At 42.0% G+C, this 10114-nt stretch overlaps 1 protein-coding gene across 2 annotated transcripts in view; it reads left to right on the top strand.

Annotated features, from left to right (window-relative positions):
• The first annotated feature begins 5250 nt into the window (after positions 1-5250).
• The window catches only part of METTL16 (methyltransferase 16, RNA N6-adenosine), a 53523-nt gene continuing 48659 nt past the window's right edge, over positions 5251-10114 (top strand). For both annotated transcript variants that reach the window (XM_024735702.1, XM_024735693.1), the window contains exon 1: positions 5251-5382. The gene's annotated coding sequence lies outside the window, so the exon portion shown is untranslated. The remainder of the gene's footprint in view (positions 5383-10114) is intronic.

Below are 10114 nucleotides of genomic sequence, written 5' to 3'. Positions count from 1 at the left end.
CACGGGCCTAGTTGCTCTGCGGCATGTGGGATCTTCCCAGACCAGGGCTCAAACCCGTGTCCCCTGCATTGGCAGGCAGATTCTTAACCACTGCGCCACCAGGGAAGCCCGATTGTACATTTTAGATTTTAATATATATTGCCACATGATCCTTCAAAAAAGGCAACTTATTTTTTCTGTTCCCCTCATCCAAAAGTGAAGTCTATTTCCCCACTCCTTGCATTGGGTTGCCCTAGGCCTTAAGAGCTATTTTATCAATAGCTTACTTTCTCACTCTCTTGGAATGTTGCTGCCAAGTGAATAAACCCAGTCTATCTTACTGGAGGGTGAGAAACAATGTGAAGTAGAGATAAATACTCCAGATTAGGTTCCCTAGACCAGGGTTGGCAAACATTTTCTGTAAAGGACCATATAGTACGTATTTTTAGATTTGCATGCTATGTGGTCTCTGTTGCAACTATTCAACTCTGCTGTTGTATTGTGAAAGCAGCCATAAAACAATATATGAATAATAAGGTGGGAAAAGACTTGGCCCACCTGCAGTTCTTTGCTGATCCTTACCCTAAACCAACCAGCCTGCCAACTGCCAGGCACGTGAGTAAGGTCATCCTAGACCATCCAAACCCCAGCACAACCTCCAGCAAACTGCAGACATCAGCTGAACCAGCCCAGAACAGAATACCTGTCCAGCACAGAACTGTAATAATGTCTGATGTTTAAAACCATTAAGTAGCCCCTGGCTAGCTCAATTGGTAGAGCATGAGACTCTTAAAACCATTAAGTTTTAGGGTGGTTTGTTACACAGCAAAAGCTAACCAACACACTAACCAACACACTTTGCCATTATTGGATACTATTAATATTTTTATTAATCTGATATATTTAAAATGATATCGTTATGTTACTATGCCTTTCTATGGTTATGAATGCATTTGAGCATTTTTTCATATATGTTCATTGATCAACTATATATGCTCTTTTACGAATTTCCTTCATATCCAGTGCTCATTTTAACACTGAATTATTTTCTTGTTGATTTGTCATTTTCTGAGAATATATCTTGGATTTTAACACTTTGTCTGCTATATTTATTGAAAATATTTTCTCCCTGTTTGCTGTCTATTATTTTAGCATCTTTTTTTTTTTTTTGAGGTACGGGGGCTTCTCACTTGTGGCCTCTCCCGTTGAGGAGCACAGGCTCCGGACACGCAGGCTCAGCCGCCATGGCTCATGGGCCTAGCCGCTCCGTGGCATGTGGGATCTTCCCGGACTGGGGCACAAACCCATGTCCCCTGCATCGGCAGGTGGACTCTCAACCACTGCGCCACCAGGGAAGCCCTGTAGCATCTTTTATTATATTGAAGTTTGAAATTTTTATATAATCAAATTTAGCAAATATTTCCTTTATGGTTTTTGAGTTTTGTGTCTTCAGAAGGCCCTCCCTATTCTAAGCTTATAAAAGTATTCTCCTATATTCTTCTAACACTTCTATAGTTGATTTCATTGGTTTTTAATAATTGTTCTATTATCCATATAAGATTTATTTTATATGTGATGTCATCTTAATTTTTTTCCAAGGGGAAAGCATAATTACTAGCTATCCTTGCACACTTTGTTTTCCAGATAAATTTCAAAATCATATGCATTTCCATATAAAAATCTATTGGCATTTTAGTTGTTATTTCTATTTGTTTCCTATTTTCTCAGAATGTCTTCAAATTTTCTGGTCTGTCAATGGCACTATTTCTGGGTTTTCAGTCCTATTTGGAATTTATATTTTTATTTTTTTAATTAATGTCTTCTGTTTTGTGGGACCTGGAAAAGGAGGGAAAGTAGTCAGAGGTACATTCAGATCCAGCTCTTCCACCAGCTATTAAATTTTGAAATTTACTTTTCAGATTCTTGAAAGAATTCAGCATTATTTATAATAATGAAAAATATGGTGCCCTAAGTGTAAACATCACTTGAGTAGCTGTCAGTTATATAAATGTAGGCTGAGAAATAGTCATTTTTCTGAGATTAAGGTGTAGCTTTTGTGACTTAATTAAGGGAGCCATTAGAACTCTGATATATTAACTTGGTCCTTAAGCAGGAGCTGGATGAATTTACATAAGGAGGCCAGCATCTTCTGGGCTAGAAGGAACTGGTACTCCATCATTGCTCCCTGAGACATGAAGCTAGAGAGACCTGTGGATGTTGACTGCCTGGCCCTGGCCAGAACAGTAGCAGGGAAGAGCAACATGGTCTTTGAAATAATTAACTTCAGTAAAGTGGGAATCCAGGCCCTCAAGAGTTGAGTTCAGCACAATAGGTGGCTGATGCTAACAGCAGCTCTGGTAGGAGCTATGCAACGTATCAGAATTAGCAGCATTACCCGCTGAATGTGCAGTATCAATTTCCTACTATAAAGAGGCAGCAAGGAGCAAAGTTTGTAACTGACTAATTGGACACCTATACTGTCCTTGCTGAGTGTGGAACTTGGACAGACTTCTACCAGATTAAATCCTTAGGGATCTGACAGTATGTCAGAGATATAAGCCCTAAAAGGCAGATGTTGAATATCTTATTAATCTATTTTGTGGAGTCTCTAGACAATTTCATTATATGTAAAAAAAAATTGTTTTTAAGGAGATGTATTTATAATTATACCACAGTTTTGTTTTTTTTTTTCTATACACGGGCCTCTCACTGTTGTGGCCTCTCCTGTTGCAGGGCACAGGCTCTGGACGCGCAGGCTCAGCGGCCATGGCTCACGGGCCCAGCCGCTCCGTGGCATGTGGGATCCTCCTGGACCGGGGCACGAACCCGTGTCCCCTGCATCGGCAGGCGGACTCTCAACCACTGCGCCACCAGGGAAGCCCTATACCACAGTTTTGAGAGCAGGCCAACCTATGTCCACCCAGAGAGAAATGAGTTTAAAAAATCTGTGGCACATCCATGCAATGGAATACTATGCACTTATTACAAAGAATGGTATAGAACTATATTAACTGAAGTAGGAGAACCCCCAAGACTTGCATTTTGTGTGTATATACATATACATAAATATATATAAAATGCTATTACTACAAAAATTATTTAGTTATATATCCTTATGAATATATACAGGTCTAGAAGTAAGGTTATCAAACTTTGATGGTGATTGACTCTAGGGGGTGAGAGTTTAGATAATTTTTGCTTTCTTTTTCATATTTTCCTATATTATTTAAATTTCTTACAAATTTTCTAAAATGAACATGTTTTATCTTTATGAAATAATTTTCTAGAAATGGAAAGTGACCACAGAAGTCATCAGGAATAAAAATAATAATAGCTTACTATGAGCCAGAAATTACAAGTGTTTTACACGCATTATCTGATTTACTTCTCACAGCAACCCTACGAGAGAGATTTGCATATTGAACAAAGCAAGGCTTGAATAGTTTAAGTAAATTGCCCATAATCAAAGGGTTAGAAAGTGGTGGGAGCAGGATTAAAGCCCAAATTCCCTGGCTGCAGAGCTATGGTCTCTCTGGTTTGACCCACAGAGGAAATGGAGCTGTTTGTAGCTAACAGAGAAATTCACCAGCATTTTACAGACAATCCACTTTCAACTTTACCAGCCTTAACTTCAAGGCCATTTTCTCTTTTTACCTTTCCAGAAGTAAGCACTAAATACTGTAAAAATAAAAAGACACTACCAATTAAAGACATAAAACTTTCTGTAGTATTCTGTTACATTGGGGGACCCAGCGAACCATGCCTTCCAGTACTGGAAGGTACCCTGGCATAGGCCTCTACTCTTGAATTTGGGCTGGCCCTTTGACTTGCTTTAACCGACAGAATATGGTGAAAGCACCAGTCCTGAGGCTAAGCCTTAAGAAGCCCTACCAACTTCCACTTTTGTCTTTTTGGGAGTCCTAATCCAACATGTAAGAGATATGGCTTCTCTGCTGAAGAATTATGTAGGAAGGTCATATGGAGAGGGAGAGAATTTGAGACAACACGAAGAGAGAGGCCCAGTCATTCCTGTGGAACCAGCCCCCAGCTGATGCTACGACCTACAGCAAGGCTAGCAGAATGGCCTGGCTAATCCCAGCCCAGATTTCACAGTGAGCAAATAATATGGTTGTTGTTTTAAGCTATACATTTGGGGTGGTGGTTAAACAACAGATAATTTAAAACACCTCCTCACCTCTTCTGGAGTGACAACTGGTACACTCAGTTCTGCATAAAGCTGAAGTCTCCATCCCTATCTCTTAACTGTATTACAACAGTTTGCCAGAAGCTTTCACATTAATTGCTAGGACATAGGGAAGCTTTTTTTTTTTTTTTTTGCGGTACGCGGGCCTCTCACTGTTGTGGTCTCTCCCGTTGCAGAGCACAGGCTCCGGACGCACCGTCTCAGCAGCCATGGCTCACGGGCCCAGCCGCTCCGCGGCATGTGGGATCCTCCCGGACCGGGGCACGAACCCATGTCCCCTGCATCGGCCGGCGGACTCTCAACCACTGCGCCACCAGGGAAGCCCGGGAACCTCTTTTAAAGGAAAGAGGTACTAGATAGGGGTCCAGAGGTTCAGCCTTTAGCCCTAGTTTTGTTACTTATTGTATGCCTTTTGAAAGTCATTTACCTTTTGGTTTCAATTGTACAACGGGGAGACTAATATTCACACTACTTACCAGAGGAGGGTAAAAATTAGTATAACCGAGTTGAGAAGAAAAATGGAAAGCATTTAACATTGCTTCCAGCTGAAGAGGCAGGTGAGGAAACACGTGGATTTGATGTCATCTGGATGTAAGATATTGAACAAACGACTTCATATTTCTGATCCCCAGTTCTTTCTCTGTAAATGAGACTACCCTTCCTCACCTCACAGGTTTATCTGTGATGATCAAGTGAGGCATCGCACGAGGAGAGACCTATTGCAGAATAAACGGTAATTGCCGCCGTGTAATCCAAAAACACCCCTCCCCCCTTCCCCGCGCAGCCATCCTTATATTCTTCGCCCAAACCCAGAGAATGTGATTTAGTAAATCTGGAGTGGGGCACAGAAGGCTACATATTTTTTTTTAATCTACATGTTTAAAAAACAATATCCCTAGCAGATTTAAAACCAGGCGTCCTAACCCAAAGGACTCTGCTTGCTACCAAGCCCCCTCCCTCTGACAGAAGGAACCGCGAAGTCCAGGTCTCGCGACAGTTTCTTCTTTCTCCAGAATCTGCCGCAGGTCGCGCGAGAATGGCTCGTCCAATCACGAGGCTGAATGGAGGCCCAAGATGGCGGCGCACTGACAGCGTAACATTTGCGTTTCTAGGATCTTCGGGCTGCTGGTGGCTTAAGACTCTGGGGTTGTAGAGGCCCACACTAGACTAGTCGTCTGGAAGCAACTTAGACCTCAGAGGTGAGTCCCTTAATATCTTTCACGCGGGTTGCGAGTTCACTTAACCTGTGCATCGCCTAGGTTCCACATTCTCCTGTTCTGGGCCTGTGAGGTGTTGGTTTCGGGGTCTAGGGAGAGAGACCAGATGGTGTGTGTGTACATGTGCGTGCGCGTGCGGGGGTATATGTGTGTTGAGGTGGGTAAGAGGAGTTGGCAAATGGAGTGGCGACTAGTGCTGAAGTAGGAAAGACCGGCGGGGCGGAGGAGGTTTACAGAGATCCAAAACTGAGGCGGGAAGATAGTCTGAGGGGGTAATATGAGGGCGTGGAAGGAGTGGAAGGGATGGAGAACTGGCAGTGGTCGAACTAGTGGAAAAAGTCGGATTTATGAGGGAAGGAGAGGAGAGAAAACGGAGATTAGGATTGAAGTGGTAGGGATCTGTGCAGAAGGAATTTAAAGTTCTGAAAGCGGAATTTAGATTATTTTACAGACTTATGTATTAAGACACATGGTAGTTGAAGAGGATTATTAAGGGTCAGGAGAAACCAAGGAAACAGAAGCGTGGAGATGGGAAAGATCAAAGAAAGTCGAAGCGGAAGCTTAAGTGAAGGTCTACTACTTTGGCTTTCTGGACTGACTCGGGTAACCGGAAGAAAAAGGTCCAGCCCTAGGCCTGAGCCTTTTAGAGACTTTAAGATGGGGACTGCTTATCAAGAATGAGGGTGCTGTGTTTCAGTGTCCTGGACAGTGTAAAGAGTTCCATCGTGCTTTCAATCAAAAAACACTTATTGCATGCCTGCTCTCCAGGCCCTACTTTAGGCTCTGGGATATCGTAGTGAATAATAAGATAGAAAAAATATTTTCCCTCATGAAGCTTACTGGCAGGGCAGATTTTAAAAAAATAAGTAAAATATATGGAATGTCAGATGGGTAAGTTTTATGTAGAAGACTGAAGCTACTAAGAGAGACAAGGAGCGTGTTCACTCACTGCTTATTTAAATGGAGGTACTCAGGAAAGGCATCAATGAGGAAGAGACGTTTGATCAAAGACCTGAGTAAGGTGTGAGGGTACCTTGTATGTATGTATTTCTGAGGGAATAACAGTTTATGCAGACCAAACAGCAAGTACAAAAGCCATGAGATAGGAGTGTGCCAGACTTGCTAGAGAAACAGCAAGGAGGCCAATGTGGCTAGAGCAGAGTGAGCCAGGAAGAGAAAAGTAGATTAGGTTAGAGAGAAGTGGGGAGTGACAATGCTGATGCCAGGTAAGCGCTGATACTCAGTTAAACTCTGAGGAATGGGATAGATTTAGCTAAGAACCCATCGCCTGTATTGGGAGCTTGGTTAGCAGAGAAGTGGCTTTATTGACTCATTGTGCATCTGTTCTGACCAGAAGGGTTGAATAATGAAGGAAATGAATCTATCATATTTGTCATTTAATTTGTCCACGTGTGTTCAGAGTGTGCACTGACATCAGGGTACACGCATGACACTCTGAACAGGGAGGAGAAAGTGGCAACACATGAGTTTGGAGGGGTAGATTATGTGTGCCTTGTTAATTATTTTGGACTTTATCAGCCTAAAAGCTTTAGGAAGGCACTGAAGGGATTTACCAAGGAATGTTCAGTTTTGTATTGGGGCAGGAGGAGGGGGATGTTGTTGCTGGGTTGAAGTGGATTGCTGGGGCAAGAGTGGTTAGAGAGGGCTTCCCTGGTGGCGCAGTGGTTAAGAATCCACCTGCCAATGCAGGGAACACGGGTTCGAGCCCTGGTCCCGGAAGATCCCACATGCCAGAGAGCAACTAACCCCGTGCGCCACAACTATCGAGCCTGCGCTCTAGAGCCCGTGAGCCACAACTACTGAAGTCCGTGTGCCTAGAGCCCGAGCTCCGCAAGAAGAGAAGCCACTGCAATGAGAAGCCCGCGCACTGCAACGAAGAGTGGCCCCCGCTCACCGCAACTAGATAAAGCCCACGTACAGCAACAAAGACCCAACACAGCCAAAAAAAAGAGTGGTTAGAGAGACATCAGTTAGAGGCTATTGTAGTCATCCAAGAAAGGGATGATTATGGTCTGTGGCCTAAAGATATGGAGTTATGAAGGGCGAAAAATGGATAGGGTCAAGAAATAATTAGGAGATAGAGAATATTCAGGACATGGTGTGTTTGGAATGAGGGAGGCAGGGTGGAAAAGGTGCTAAAGGTTTCTCGCTTTTGTGCCACAAGGAAGATAGTGGTATCATTCAGCAAAATAGTGAAGATTAGAAGAGGACCAGTTTGGGGTGGGTAGAAATGATTTAATTTTGGACATGTTGTGCATGAAGTACTTTTGAGCCTTCCAAGTGAGTAGTCTGGTGGGCAGTTATATGCATGATTTGGAACATCTCGATAATTCTCTTTTGGACATGGTTGTTAAACTTCCAGTGTGGAAAGCTGTCAAAAACCTTCTGAGTGTTAACATATTTATTACCATGTAAAGTTACATCTTTAACAAAGCCTGCAAAGGAACGGTACTTACTGCTAAGAGACTTTACAATAGCGGATATGACTGAACTGGGGAGATTACGGAAGGAAAGACCTTCCTGAAGAAGAAATGCTTGAACTGTGGTAGTAAGGATGAGTAGGAATTCATCAGGTGAAGAGGGGGAGGAAAGAACATTATAGACAAAAGGAGTAACCTGGGTAAAGACCCTATTGCCAGAGTGGAGGGAAAGAAAGAAGAGCAATGGGTGAGACTTAAGCTGATGGTGAAAAAATAGGTAAGGCCACACCATGCTGGGTCTTATATGTATGCTGAAGTAATGTAAAGTTTTGAGCAAGAGGGCATGGGAGGAGGACACAGTGAAATTTACGTTTAGAAATGATCACTGCAAGGTGGAAAAAGGAATGGAGAGAAAAAGTGTGGGGTCATGGAGACCAAATAAGAGGCTGTCTGGGCTTCCCTGGTGGTGCAGTGGTTAAGAATCCACCTGCCAATGCAAGGGACACGGGTTTGAGCCCTGGTCCGGGAAGATCCCACATGCCGTGGAGCAACTAAGCCCGTGCGCCACAACTGCTGAGCCCGCATGCCACAACTACTGAAGCCCACGTGCTCTAGGGCCCGTGCTCCACAACAAGAGAAGCCACCGCAATGAAAAGCCTGCGCACCGCTATGAAGAGTAGCCCCTGCTCGCCACACCTAGAGAAAGCCCACGTGCAGCAATGAACACCCAATGCAGCCAAAAATAAATTAAATAAATAAATTAAAAAAAAAAAAGAGGCTGTTGTAGCAGTCTAGGCAACTTGTACTGGGCTGCTATTGGTGGACATAGGGAAAAATAGATGGATTTGAGAGGTATTTAGCTGGTAAAATCCACATACTTGATTTCTTGGAATATGAGAGGGATAGAGAACTATCAGGTGACTCTTAGGATTCTGACTTACACAATACCATTTAGATGAATGCACATTATGAAAAAAATGGAAAATGCAGAATGACATAAAGGAGAAAATAAAAATCACCTACCATCCAGAGATACACACTAAAATATTTTTTAAATTACCAACTGCTTAGAGATTTACTCAACCACTGCAATGTGTTTTTTCCGGTTTTTATTTCTTGCTATAAATGTGTTCACTTTTTTCCTTTGTGTATTCTCAAGGAAAACAAAATTGCTATGTTTGTTTTCATTTGGTTTTAGCTACCTGGAAATGACAAGACTGAAATTTATAAAAGAAGTTGGAACAGAGGATTTTTTTGGTAGAGTTTGAAGTCGGGAAGTTAAAAAAAAAAGATGTTTTTTGAAACTTTAGTGACTTTATGGTGCACTACCAAAGAGTCAGTCCATGCAAGACCACTGTAAAAGCTAACCTCTGACTACAATATTCTTGGCTGTAGATTATGTTGCCTTCTGTCACTTTGATGCATTTAAAGGAATAGTTTCCAGTTTTCTTCCCTTGGTTTAAAAGAAAAAGATTCATCATATGTTGCATACATTTTTAAAAATTGTGGTAAAATACACATAACATAACATTTAAAATTTTTAAGTATACCGTTCAGTGGCTTTAGGTGTATTCAGTGTTGTGCAACCATCACTACTGTCCATTTCCAGAAGTTTTTCATCATCCTGAACAGAAACCATGTACCATTAAACAGTAATTCACCATTCTACCCTCCTCCCAACCTCTACTAACTTCTTGTTTACTCTCTGTCTGTATGAATTTGCCTATTGTTGGCACTTCATATAAGTGGAATAATATAGTATTTGTGCTGTAGCGTGTGGCTTATTTCCCTTAGCATAATGTTTTTAAGGTTCATACATGTTGTAGCATGTGTCAGAATTTCATCCCTTTTTAGGGCTGAATGATATTCCATTGTATGTATATCCCACATTTTGTTTATTTATCTGCTTGTGGACACTTGGGGTTGCTTCTACCTTTTGACTATTGTGAATAATGCTGCTGTGAACATTGTAAGTATCTGTTTGAATCTCTGCTTTCAGTTCTTTTGGATCTATACCTAGGAGTGGAATTGCTGGGTCATATGGTAATGTTTAACTTTTTAAAAAACCACCAAACTTTTCCACAGCAGTCATACCATCTTCATTCCCACCTGCAATGCCTGAGGGCTCCAGTTTCTTTACATACTTGCCAATACTTGTTATTTTCTTTCTTTCTTTCTTTCTTTCTTTCTTTCTTTCTTTCTTTCTTTCTTTCTTTCTTCCTTCCTTCCTTCCTTCCTTCCTTCCTTCCTTCCTTTTTCTTTCTTTCTTTCTT

Source organism: Neophocaena asiaeorientalis, unplaced genomic scaffold (assembly GCF_003031525.2).
Source record: "Neophocaena asiaeorientalis asiaeorientalis breed wild unplaced genomic scaffold, Neophocaena_asiaeorientalis_V1.1 scaffold129, whole genome shotgun sequence".
Taxonomy (NCBI): Eukaryota; Metazoa; Chordata; class Mammalia; order Artiodactyla; family Phocoenidae; genus Neophocaena; species Neophocaena asiaeorientalis.
Note: the sequence above shows the minus strand (reverse complement) of the source record. Positions and strands in the feature narration are given on the sequence as shown.